Below are 13,962 nucleotides of genomic sequence, written 5' to 3'. Positions count from 1 at the left end.
GCAGCACCAGAGATGGTGGCAGATGTTGCCATCCGGCAAGCACCACTACCGGCAGGAGTGTGCAGGTTTGAGTCTGGTCCTGTCCTGGGAGCAGTGGCGGCCCGAGGGCCATGAGTGACCAGTACACCCATCTTTGTCCCATGGTCAGACAGAGCAGGCCAAACAGGGTGGAGGGTGATGAGGTCCAGGGACTGTAGCAGTCTCCGGAATCACAGGCAGCAGCGCAGTGCAAGTCACAACGCATCGGTGAATGGCGACCAGGAGAGTGCGGTGCCAACTTCCAGTAGGGCGGCCTTGATGATGGCAGCAGTGGTGTTGGCATACCAGTAGTCTGCTGAGCTGGCTGGACTTGCGGGACAGCACACGGACAGTACACTGACACTAAGCTTCACCCATCGGGTACTGTAAATTATCAGAATAAACAAAGATTAGTGACTACTGCTGCATCACTCTGCACTGCCCCTTGACACTCTTGAACTTGCTCATCCTCCTGACAAAATATGGCGTGGTGGGTTCCAGTTTCAGCTCAGCCATCTGGAGTCCCGGGTTCGAGGACCCCGTCCCACAACAGTGGTGTCAGGAGTGGTGCCGGTTACAACGCTGGTACCGGATTTCCGCTGCCACATTTTATGTCGAGCAAGTAGCGTTGAGGTGTGCCTGTGTAGAGGGGTAGTTGTGGTGTTTTGTTGTGTTTGTGACGGGTGGTCATGCACTTCTTGTTACGTCTTGTTGTTCAAGAGGTGTTCGTCCATACCAGTATAGGGAGGAAAGCAGGACTGTTCACCTGCACATGAGCACGATGTGGAGGGGTGAGCAATGTTTGATTTATGGTTTATGTGTCATTCTTTTGTTAATTAGGATGGACTGTTTAAAGGTGTCTTTTGTAAGGCCAGAGGGGCCTGTAGATTTATTTGGATTCAGGGAAAATTGGGGACATGATAACATAGAGCCTAAATGATGTAATTTTTGTAACCTGTCAGGGCCATGGATTATCATGTACAATGTGGGTGCCAAAGAATTGTTTTATTTGTTAGAGATTTGGTTATTTGGTCTGCAATTGTTCAGAATGTAGATGGGCAATGATTTGCCGCAATAACCAAGTTTAAGATATAGCAGAGTGAAATTAATTGCATCAGTGGAACTATAAGAAGGAATGGGGGAAACACAGCTAACAGCAGAGGCTGCAGCAGTGACTACAGCAGAAGCTGTAGCCGCTCTAGCAGATAAATTCGGGTATTGTCAGGGCTAACGATAAGTGACAAAGGAAAATATGAAGAATTAGCAGGGAGATTTGAGGCATTCGAGTAGGGCAAGGGATTTCAAATGAAAGTAAATTACAGGCCATGGAGTGTCATAATTCATTTGACCCAGCAACCATGGCATTCATTAACCCCTTTTCGGGTAAAGCAATGGAGGATGAGTCAGTATTCCTAAATGACATTATCACAATCGCTGAGGCCAGTGGGTGTTTGGATGTTGCAATGCTGAGAGTGGCAAAGTTGCTCTTAATAGGGGATGCCAAGTCGTACATATTGTACGATGAAACATTGAACAATGTGGGAACGTTCTCAGAGCTTGATGCTGGGTTACACCAGAGGTACCAGAAACAGAATAGTACCAGATTTCTCATGAAAAATTAAGTGTGTAAGTTAAGAGGAGAAATTAGACTGTGGAGGGTTTCTCAGATAGGATTTGAAAACTGAATGCACAAGCGTTTGAACTCTCACAGTATGGGGAGACTAATAGAGTGCTGTTACAAGAGGCTGAGATGTCTTTTTTGTATGTAGTACTGCCAGAGGTGTCACATTGGGTGAGAATGGAGAACCACAGAGATCCTATGGTGGCTCTAAGGATTGCCACATACTTAGAGGAGGTAGATTATGCAACAAAGCAAAGGATGGAGCATAGAGTTCTGGCAGTGCAATTTAAGTGTTTTGGTTGTGGCCAAGTAGGGCACATTAGGAGCCAATGTCAGCAGCAGTTGCGGTATTACTAATGTGGAAAAATGGGTCACTGAGCAGTGAACTGCAGGAGCAAAATTAGGGGGCAACCTACATCTACATCGACATCTACATTTATACTCCGCAAGCCACCCAATGGTGTGTGGCGGAGGACACTTTACGTGCCACTGTCATTACCTCCCTTTCCTGTTCCAATCGCGTATGGTTCGCGGGAAGAACGACTGTCTGAAAACCTCCGTGCGTGCTCTAATCTCTCTAATTTTACATTTGTGATCTCCTCGGGAGGTATAAGTAGGGGGAAGAAATATATTCGATACCTCATCCAGAAACGCACCCTCTCGAAACCTGGCGAGCAAGCTACACCGCGATGCAGAGCGCCTCTCTTGCAGAGTCTGCCACTTGAGTTTGATAAACATCTCCGTAATGCTATCACGGTTACCAAATAACCCTGTGACGAAACGCGCTGCTCTTCTTTGGATCTTCTCTATCTCCTCCGTCAACCCGATCTGGTACGGATCCCACACTGATGAGCAATACTCAAGTATAGGTCGAACGAGTGTTTTGTAAGCCACCTCCTTTGTTGATGGACTACATTTTCTAAGGACTCTCCCAATGAATCTCAACCTGGTACCCGCCTTACCAACAATTAATTTTATATGATCATTCCACTTCAAATCGTTCCGCACGCATACTCCCAGATATTTTACAGAAGTAACTGCTACCAGTGTTTGTTCCGCTATCATATAATCATACAATAAAGGATCCTTCTTTCTATGTATTCGCAATACATTACATTTGTCTATGTTAAGGGTCAGTTGCCACTCCCTGCACCAAGTGCCTATCCGCTGCAGATCTTCCTGCATTTCGCTACAATTTTCTAATGCTGCAACTTCTCTGTATACTACAGCATCATCCGCGAAAAGCCGCATGGAACTTCCGACACTATCTACTAGGTCATTTATATATATTGTGAGAAGGAATGGTCCCATAACACTCCCCTGTGGCACGCCAGAGGTTACTTTAACGTCTGTAGACGTCTCTCCATTGATAACAACATGCTGTGTTCTGTTTGCTAAAAACTCTTCAATCCAGCTACACAGCTGGTCTGATATTCCGTAGGCTATTACTTTGTTAATCAGGCGACAGTGCGGAACTGTATCGAATGCCTTCTGGAAGTCAAGAAAAATAGCATCTACCTGGGAGCTTGTATCTAATATTTTCTGGGTCTCATGAACAAATAAAGCGAGTTGGGTCTCACACGATCGCTGTTTCCGGAATCCATGTTGGTTCCTACATAGTAGATTCTGAGTTTCCAAAAATGACATGATACTCGAGCAAAAAACACGTTCTAAAATTCTGCAACAGATCGACGTCAGAGATATAGGTCTATAGTTTTGCGCATCTGCTCGGCGACCCTTCTTGAAGACTGGGACTACCTGTGCTCTTTTCCAATCATTTGGAACCTTCCGTTCCTCTAGAGACTTGCGGTACACGCCTGTTAGAAGGGGGGCAAGTTCTTTCACTTACTCTGTGTAGAATCGAATTGGTATCCCGTCAGTTCCAGTGAACTTTCCTCTGTTCAGTGATTCCAGTTGCTTTTCTATTCCTTGGACACTTATTTCGATGTCAGCAATTTTTTCATTTGTGCGAGGATTTAGAGAAGGAAGTGCAGTGCAGTCTTCCTCTGTGAAACAGCTTTGGAAAAAGGTGTTTAGTATTTCAGATTTACGCTTGTCATCCTCTGTTTCCATGCCATAATCATCCCGGAGTGTCTGGACATGCTGTTTCGAGCCACTTACTGATTTAACGTAAGACCAGAACTTCCTAGGATTTTCTGTCAAGTCGGTACCTAGTATTTTACTTTCGAATTCACTGAACGCTTCACGCATAGCCCTCCTTACGCTAACTTTGACATTGTTTAGCTTCTGTTTGTCTGCGAGGTTTTGGCTGCGTTTAAACTTGGAGTGAAGCTCTCTTTGCTTTCGCAGTAGTTTCCTAACTTTGTTGTTGTACCACGGTGGGTTTTTCCCGTCCCTCACAGTTTTACTCGGCACGTACCTGTCTAAAACGCATTTTACAATTGCCTTGAACTTTTTCCATAAACACTCAACATTGTCAGTGTCGGAACAGAAATTTTCGTTTTGATCTGTTAGGTAGTCTGAAATCTGCCTTCTATTACTCTTGCTAAACAGATAAACCTTCCTCCCTTTTTTTATATTCCTATTAACTTCCATATTCAGGGATGCTGCAACGGCCTTATGATCACTGATTCCTCGGTGGCAGCAACTGTTAAACAAGAACTGGATTGCTTCAACTGTGGGAGAGCAGTCCCAGTGAAATTAGGTAATGCGCTTGTAGGTGCACAGACAGAATGCTGCTTATTAGGTTTGGTGAACAGAAGGGAACAAAGGTTTCTGGTTGACACAGGGGCACATCTGTCTGTTATTAATCTAGACATGGTTGGCAGGAGAAGGCTTGAGCCACCACATTATAGGTTATGTGGGATGGGAGATGATAAAGTGGGGTCATTGGGTATGAGGGTACTTCAATTTGTGATCGCAGGAACTAAGTTTAGTGAGCAGGTGGAGGTGTTACCATGTATAGGTGAGGGGTATTCAGTGATTCTCAGACTGGACTTCCTTGAGAAACATTGTGCGAAGATAGATCTCTGGCAACAAACAGTGGAACTTGGTGGAACAATGTTTTGCGTGGGGGAAATGGTCGCAAGGTGCACTTAACATGAAGGTGACACCAGCTAAACTTCGAATGTCTTCATTTAAGGTTTATCAGCAGGATAACATACTGGCAGGAACCAGGAAGATAGTTCAGGTTTTGATAAATACAGACTTACCAAAGGAGACGTTGTACATGGTGGAGCCACTCTTGAGTAATGAGGATTTGGATAATGCGCACTGTTTCGTGCGGAGGAGTTTAGCTCATGCAAGTTATGTGGAAGGCGATTATAGAGTTCCTGTAAGTATTGATAACTTCAGTGGAGCAGATTTTAGCTTGTTGAAAGGGTTGTTATTGGCCACGTTGGGTTTTTTTGATGAAGATGACCTCAATAGGGAGGATTTAGAGGCGAGCCGTAAGCAAAAAATCAATGCAGTGCAGTTAACAGAAAATTACAGCATTTGCAGGGAGACAACAGGGTTGCTTTGGAGGAATTATTATTGACATTCAGCGATATATTCGGAATGGAGGATAGGTTACTGGCAACAAAGACTACGAAGCATCACATACCAATGGAGGATAATACACCAGTGTTTAGGAAACCATATAGGACAGCATGCCATATGCAACTGCTACTAGAGGAGTTTATAGAACAAAAACTATAGGATGAAATCATAGATCATAGCGATAGTCCATGTTCAAGCAATGTAGTTCTTGTACCTAAGAAGTTGGTGGATGGTATTTTTTGTGATTATAGGTTTCTGAATGCAAAAACCATTTAGGATGCATATCTGATTCCGAATATCATGGACACAGTGGACAATCTGGGACAATGTATGTATTTTATGATGATGGATTTATGGAGTGGATACCATGAGTTGGAAGTAGCACCAGAGGATTGGGCAAAGACTGTTTTTACTGCTCCTAAGGGACACTATAACTATACATGTATGCCAATCTAGTTGAAGAATGCACCAGCAACTTTTCAGCGATTATTAGTTGGGATTTCAGGAAGATTGAAACCAAAGACATGTATGTTTTACCTAGATGACATTATAGTATATTTGGAGGATATGTTGTTGTTGTTGTTTTATTCAGTCCTGAGACTGGTTTGATGCATCTCTCCATGCTACTCTATCTTGTGCAAGCTTCTTCATCTCCCAGTACTTACTGCAACCTACATCCTTCTGAATCTGCTTAGTGTATTCATCTCTTGGTCTCCCTTTATGTTTTTACCCTCCACACTGCCCTCCAATGCTAAATTTGAGATCCCTTGATGACTCAGAACATGTCCTACCAACTGGTTCCTTCTTCTTGTCAAGTTGTGCCACAAACTCCTCTCCTCCCTAATTTTATTCAGTACCTCCTCATTAGTTATGTGGTCTACCCATCTAATCTTCAGCATTCTTCTGTAGCACCATATTTTGAAAGATTCTATTCTCTTCTTGTCCAAACTATTTATCGTCCATGTTTCACTTCCATACATGGCTACACTCCAGACAAATACTTTCAGAAATGACTTCCTGACACTTAAATCCATACTCAATGTTAACAAATTTCTCTTCTTCAGAAATGCTTTCCTTGCCATTGCCAGCCTACATTTTATATCCTCTCTACTTCGATCATCATCAGTTATTTTGCTCCCCAAATAGCGCAACTCCTTTACTACTTTAAGTGTCTCATTTTCTAATCTCATTCCCTCAGCATCACCCGACTTAATTCGACTACATTTCATTATCCTCGTTGTGATTTTGTTGATGTTCATCTTATATCCTCCTTTCAAGACACTGTCCATTCTGTTCAACTACTCCTCCAAGTCCTTTGCTGTCTCTGACAGAATTACAATGTCATCGGAGAACCTCAATGTTTTTATTTCTTTTGTTTCCTTTACTGCTTGCTCAATATACAGATTGAATAACATCTGGGACAGGCTACAACCCTGTCTCACTCCCTTCCCAACCGCTGCTTCCCTCTCATGTCCCTCAAGTCTTATAACTGCCATATGGTTTCTGTACAAATTGTAAATAGCCTTTCGCTCCCTGTATTTTGCCCCTGCCACCTTTAGAATTTGAAAGAGAGTATTCCAGTCAACATTGTCAAAAGCTTTCTCTAAGTCTACAAATGCTAGAAATGTAGGTTTGCCTTTCCTTAATCTATTTTCTAAGATAAGTCACTGGGTCAGTATTGCTTCACGTGTTCCAACATTTCTGCAGAATCCAAACTGATCTTCGCCGAGGTCGGCTTCTACCAGTTTTTCCATTCACCTGTAAAGAATTCGTGTTAGTATATTGCAGTTGTGACTTATTAAACTGACAGTTCGGTAATTTTCACATCTGCCAACACCTGCTTTCTTTGGGATTGGAATTATTATATTCTTCTTGAAGTGTGAGGGTATTTCGCCTGTCTCATACATCTTGCTCACCAGATGGTAGAGTTTTGTCAGGACTGGCTCTCACAAGGCCGTCAGTAGTTCTAATGTAATGTTGTCTACTCCCGGTGCCTCGTTTAGACTCAGGTCTTTCAGTGCCCTGTCAAACTCTTCACGCAGTATCGTATCTCCCATTTCATCTTCATCTACATCCTCTTCCATTTCCATAATATTGTCCTCAAGTACATCGCCCTTTTATAGACTCTCTATATACTCCTCCGACCTTTCTGCTTTCCCTTCTTTGCTTAGAACTGGGTTTCCATCTGAGCTCTTGATATTCATACAAGTGGCTCTCTTTTCTCCAAAGATCTCTTTAATTTTCCTGTAGGCAATATCTATATTACCCCTAGTGATATACGCCTCTACATCCTTACATTTGCCCTCTAGCCATCCCTGCTTAGTCATTTTGCACATCCCGTCAATCTCATTTTTTAGATGTTTGTATTCCTTTTTGCCTGCTTCATTTACTGCGTTCTTGTATTTTCACTTTTCATCAATTAAATTCAAAATCTCTTCTGTTACCCAAGGATTTCTATTAGCCCTCGTCCTTTTACCTACTTGATCCTCTGCTGCCTTCACTATTTCATCTCTCAAAGCTACCCATACTTATTCTATTGTATTTATTTTCCCCATCCATGTCAATAGTTCCCTAATGCTCTCCCTGAAACTCTCTACAACTTCTGGTTTTTTCTTTTTGTCCAGGTCCCATCTCCTCAAATTCCCACCTTTTTGCAGTTTATTTAGTTTTAATCTACAGTTCATAACCAATAGATTGTGGTCAGAGTCCGCATCTGCCCCTGGAAATGTCTTACAATTTAAAACCTGGTTCCTGAATCTCTGTCTTTCCATTCTATAATCTATCTGAGACCATCCAGTATCTCCAGGCTTCTTCCACATATACAACATTACTTTATGGTTCTTGAACCAACTGTTAGCTATGATTAAGTTACGCTCTGTGCAAAATTCTACCAGGTGGCTTACTCTTTCATTTCTTACCCCAAATCCATATCCACCTACTATGTTTCCTTCTCTTCCTTTTCCTACTATCAAGTTCCAGTCAGCCATGACTATTAAATTTTCGCTCCCTTCACTATCTGAATAATTTCTTTTATCTCATCGTATATTTCATCAATCTCTTCGTCATCTGCAGAGCTAGTTGGCATATAAATTTGTCTTACTGTGGTAGGCGTGAGCTTCATGTCTATTTTGGCAACAATAATGCATTCACTATGCTGTTTGTAGTAGCTTACCCGCATTCCGATTTTCCTGTTCATTATTAAACCTACTCCTGCGTTACCCCTGTCTGATTTTGTATTTATAACCCTGTAATAACCCGACCAAAAGTCTTGTTCCTCCTGCCACCGAACTTCACTAATTCCCACTATATCTAACTTCAACCTATCCATTTCCCTTTTTAAATTTTCTAACCTACCTGCCCGATTAAGTGATGTGACATTCTGTGCTCCGATCCGTATAATACCAGAACATATATCTCATTTACGAGAAGTCTTTAGAAGATTGCAGTCGGCACGATTAACATTATGTTTAGAAAAGGGTAATTTTGTGCAGACACATGTCAAATATTTAGGTCATGTAATTAGTAAACAAGGGGTTCAAACTGGTCCTCGGTTAACAGAGGCAGTTCAAATTTTTTCAACAACATGTACAACACAGCAATTACAATCGTATATTATGTTATATTCATATTATCATAAATTTGTAAAAGATTTTGCTAAAATAGCCAAGCCATTAACAAAGATTTTAAAGGAAGGGGTTAAATTTCAGTGGATAGAGGAATGTCAGGAAGCTTTCGATGAATTAGAGATGAGATTAGTTTCTTATCCGGTGTTGATGTTTCCGAATTTTGAAGAAGATCTCATCTTATCATCTGGCACTTCAAATGGCACAGTAGGATGTGGTTTGGGGCAAATGGTGAATTGACAGGGGCATCTGGTGGCATATGCTTCTAGACAGTTAAATAGGGCAGAGCGGAATCATTCCACAACAGAAAAGGAGATGTTGGCTGTAATATATGGAGTAACGTATTTTAACTGTAACCTTTGTGGTAGGAATTTTAAGGCTGTGATGGATCATGCAGCATTGAGATGGTTACTGGGACTCAAGAATCCTTCTAGTCGATGAACATGGTGTACTCTAAAGTTAAGTGTATTTGACTTTGAAGTTATTCATAAGCTGGGGAAGAAACACGGAAATGCAGATGCATTAAGTCACAAGTTAGATGCATTAGAAGTAATGGGTAAGAGTGTCACAGAATGGCAAAGGGCACAATCAGAGGATGAGGAGGGCCAGGGTTTTAGAACTCAACCACATTTCATTGTGAAGGGAAATTTGTTGTGTAGAGTTACCAGGTGCAGACCATGGTTAGCGGTACCAAAGAGTTTGAGAGAGGAAGTCTTAAAGCAGGCCCATGATAATGTGCTCTTGGGGAATGCTAGTCATCGAGCAACGGGAAGACGAGTAACAGAACAATTTTGGTGGTGCACTCGGAGAAGGGATGTGGAACAATATGCAGCAAATTGTGTGCTGTGTGCACAGTAAGCTGATGTGACAGTGCAAGAATTCCATTGAGGCTTCAAAACCATTTGAGTTTATCGGGCTAAATATTTGTGGGCCACACAACAAAACACCAGCAGGGAATCATTACGTTTTAACTATAATTAATCGCTTTTCACAGTTTCTAGCCATGGTCGCAATACAAGACCAACAGGCAAGTAGAGTAGCACAAGTTTGGGGTGCCTGATACCATAATTACGGATCAGGGAATGAACTTCATGTCTGAATTAATATCACAGTTGTGTCATTTATTGAGAATTAAAAAATTATGGACCAGTCCATTTCATCCACAGGCGAATGGGAGAACAGAGTGAGTACATAGGACAATTTGGAAAATGCTAAGTTATTATGTGAATGGAAACCACGATGACGGGACGTTTCTCTTCCATATGTGGTATCGACTTATAACACTAAAATATATTCATGGGTCGGAATGTCACCATTTGAGGTGGTCTATGGAAGAAAGATGCCATCACCATTTGATGTTCTATGTCTGAAATCGGGAGCTAAAGGGGAAGCAGTGAGGGAATGTGCATGAACAATACGTGAAGTCTGGAAGAGAGTACAGAAGTCCAATACGAAAGCATTAGAGAGGCAAGAAGAACCAAATACACTGTTGGGAACTTTACCACAGCACAGGGAAGGTCAATGGGTACTAATCATGAATTCATACGCACCTAAGGGAAAGACAAAAAAATTCTTGACGAAGTACCACGGACCATACCAGGTCGTGGAGATGACTTCGCCTGTGAATGTTAAGGTGCAGCTGCCAACAAAAACATCCATTATCCACTTTAGTAGAGTAAAGCCTTTTAAAGGAATGGTGGATGGATTACCTCAATTACAAGGAAGTGACCCAATTGCAGAGGCTAGGCAAAGCAAACAGGAGAAGAAAGTCTCGGGGGAAGGACACAGCAGATGCATAATGTTCCGTATACGTTATAGTCTCAGAGGGAGTAAATTATCGTATGTGTAATATTGTATGGCATGTTTACATTTTGTATTTTTGTATCAGGGGATAATTTGCGTTTTGTTGTTTGTGTGTGTGGTTTTTTTTCTTTTTTTTTCCCTGCCTTTTGGTGGGTCCGATAATACTTGTGTTTTTCTTGTTTGTTGTCTTAGTTTCATCATTGTATGCGGCAGACTATTTTTTTTTTTTTTTTTTTTTTTTTTTCCAGAGAATTCGATAGGGGCAGAGTGAACTGTTGGGAATTTTTGAGGATGTCATATGATGTTGTAGGAGCAATTGTCTCATTTAGTGGAGAGTGTGCCACAGGCTGTAACTAGGCACGAGAGGGAATGGAAAAATGCAGAGGGAAGGATACTGAAAACAGTGTTTGGTACAGTGGATGATGACGATATCTGAGCATTGAATCAGCTGGTAATGCAGGTGGAGCAAGCGGTCAGTGAGGTTAGAGGAACCATAGACTGGCACGCAACATGCTTGTCAACCCTAGAAATGAGGGTCTTGAATAACACTAAGCTTGTACGAACCTAAGAGGAGCAGTTGACTCGATGCATGGGAGAGACACAGGAAATTATAAATAGAGATTTAGAGATGCTGCAGAAACGATTAAACATATTGGATGGTATGTTGGCTATTGCCAGGTTGCTCAGGGCATTAGCAGACCGATTAAGTGATGCATGTACAGAAGTTATGATGTTACAGGAAGCAGTATATAAGTACATTTACAGACTGAAAACTTTTTAATACAGCTAGAATTTCATTGACTTTCAGTAAGATTCTACTGTGGTAGTCACTGAAGTTTTCACATTTTGCCCTTTTCTGTTGGCATTAAATCATGGCAGTGGAGTGGTGCGGAAGAGTCAATTGGCATGTGGAATCAGCAAAATCAGCAATTTGAGATGGGTGGACATAGAGATTTGGCAAATGACAGAAACGGGCATCTTAGTCCAGTGTTAATCTCACCAGATGATCTTTTCAGAGGATTACAATTAGCAAAGAGGCAATTTTCACCAGATATAAAACATGTAGTGGAAGTAACATGGGCCGCTATATCAATATTCTTTCATGTATCGTTGGTACAGGTGAGGACGGATGGCACACAAGTTTAGATGGATGTCAGTTTTCCAGTAGTCAGAGTTGACTCCCATTATGAGTGTTACACTATTCGCCCTTACACAGTGAAATGGAAGGAGATCGGTAATTGGGTGCAGATTAGGATGTGAGATGTACTATTTATTTTGGTGAACAGAGAAGCTCACAGAGTACTGCTATTGACAGAGTTGAAGCATTGTACGGAAGGAAGAGTGATGATATGTGGTAATTGATCAGTTTTTTCAGACAGTAGTACATGCGAAGTTGGATTGTTCCTGGGGATTACAAATGGCTCAGATTGTGAGAAAGAGGTGTTATCAACACATTCCTACTTCCAGAAGGTAGGGAGGCATGGTTATATTCGGTGTTTATGCCGATGTGGGTGATAGTCACTTGTTATACCAATCAGTGAACAGATAAAATAAGGAGGTTGCAACTGCAGGAGGGTAGAATAATTATAAATGGTATGGTTTGTGAGATTGTGGGGGAGTATTTCTGTCTTCCAGCAACACGTACAGGAGAAACAGCTTTAAATTTGACACAGGGAATGTTGTTTTATCAGGAAGGGGTTCAGGAGGTTTTACGAGTGCAGAATCTGACATATTTGAACGCCACATTAAACCAAAATTTTTTGGAAATGTTGCATTTCTTTATTAATGCACAGGAAGGATATATCATGGTTAATAAAGTATTGGAACATATTTGAATGTCACAACAGCATTGGAGCAACAGGATAATGACAGAAAGCATTTCAGCCACAGGGTGTGCCATTTTTCTATTTTTCTTGAGTATAGCTTTGTGGTTAATGTGGAAACATGCACCAGTGGAGGAGGTGCCAACACATCAGTTGTCTATAGCATGGGTAAACAGTGTATAGGTGTAGAGTTAACATTTTGATGTTCTCATTAGTTTTAGTCTGTAGAATGTAAGTTTTGTGAAAAGGGTATGTTTATGCAGCCACAGGCCACATCTGTTTTATCTTGATTTGGGACAAATCTTGTTGAAAGGAGGGAGGTGTGCTGTGCCAGTGTCAGAACTAGTCAAGGGAAAGGGAAAATTTGTCAAACTTCAATGAAGGTGAGGTTTGGCGATGAAATCTGGGGTCACTGGCAGAGTATGGTAACAGTTGACAACCAGCAGGCCAGGCAAGGTAAACATGGCACTCGCGGCCATGGAGCAGTGACAGTGGTATTGCATGCATAATTTGTTTTCAGTGGAGCAACAACAAGGCAGGAAACTGCAGCATTGCTTTAAGTTATTGTGATGTATGAGGAGGGACACTAGCCCAGAGCCAAGAGTGGCAATTTGTAAGTGGCTAACATGTGGGAATTTATCCCTACCTTATTTTCTGTCTCTCTCTGACACTACGTCAGAAAAGAGGGAAAAACCAATACAAATAGATAGGCAACTTTAACTTGGGACAGAATGTGCCAGGTCAGTCGAGTGTCGGGACAGACCTGTGCTGGTCTTCACTTATAGGGGACAGTATGGCAGCAATCTTATAAGTATTCTGCATAAACTTGTCTTCTGTTTTCTATGTACTTGTTCAGGCTATATTCTGCCTCTGGGGACACAACACTGTGGTGGGATGGAACAGCAGCCTGGAACTTGGAGATTGCATGGTCTGCCTGAAAGAGGACAATGACAGCGGTATGCAGAAGATCCAGGAGGGGCTCAGTTCCATTTGAGTCTGTGGGCCACGTTCGCTTCCCACCTGGCATACCGGGTTCCAGGTGAGGTATACGCTGCGGGAGGCACAGCAGCATTGCAGCAGCATCAGAGATGGCAGCAGGTGTTGCCACCCAGCAAGCACCACTACAGGCAAGTTGTGGTACAGCATCCAGGAAGGCACTGGTTCGAGTCGGGTCCTGTACTGGGAGCAGTGGTGGCCCGAGGGCCATGAGTGACCAGTACACCCATCTTTGTCCCACGGTCAGACAGAGCAGGCCAAACAGGGTGGAGGGTGATGAGGTCCAGGGACTGTAGCAGTCTCTGGAATCACAGGCAGCAGCGTGGCACAAGTCACAATGCATTGGATGGTGGCAACCAGGAGAGTGCAGCCAACTTCCAGCAGTGTGACCTTGATGATGGCAGCAGCAGCGTCAGCATACCAGGAGTCGGTTGAGACAGCTGGACTTGTGGGACAGCGCGTGGATGGCACACATACACTACACTGCACCCATCGAGTACTGTAAATTATTGGAATTAACAAATGTTAGTGAATATTGCTGTATCACTCTGCACTGCCCCTTGACGGTCTTGAACTT

Source organism: Schistocerca americana, chromosome 3 (assembly GCF_021461395.2).
Source record: "Schistocerca americana isolate TAMUIC-IGC-003095 chromosome 3, iqSchAmer2.1, whole genome shotgun sequence".
Lineage (NCBI taxonomy): Eukaryota > Metazoa > Arthropoda > Insecta > Orthoptera > Acrididae > Schistocerca > Schistocerca americana.
The sequence above is the reverse complement of the archived record's forward strand: the minus strand, read 5'-3'. Positions refer to the sequence as shown.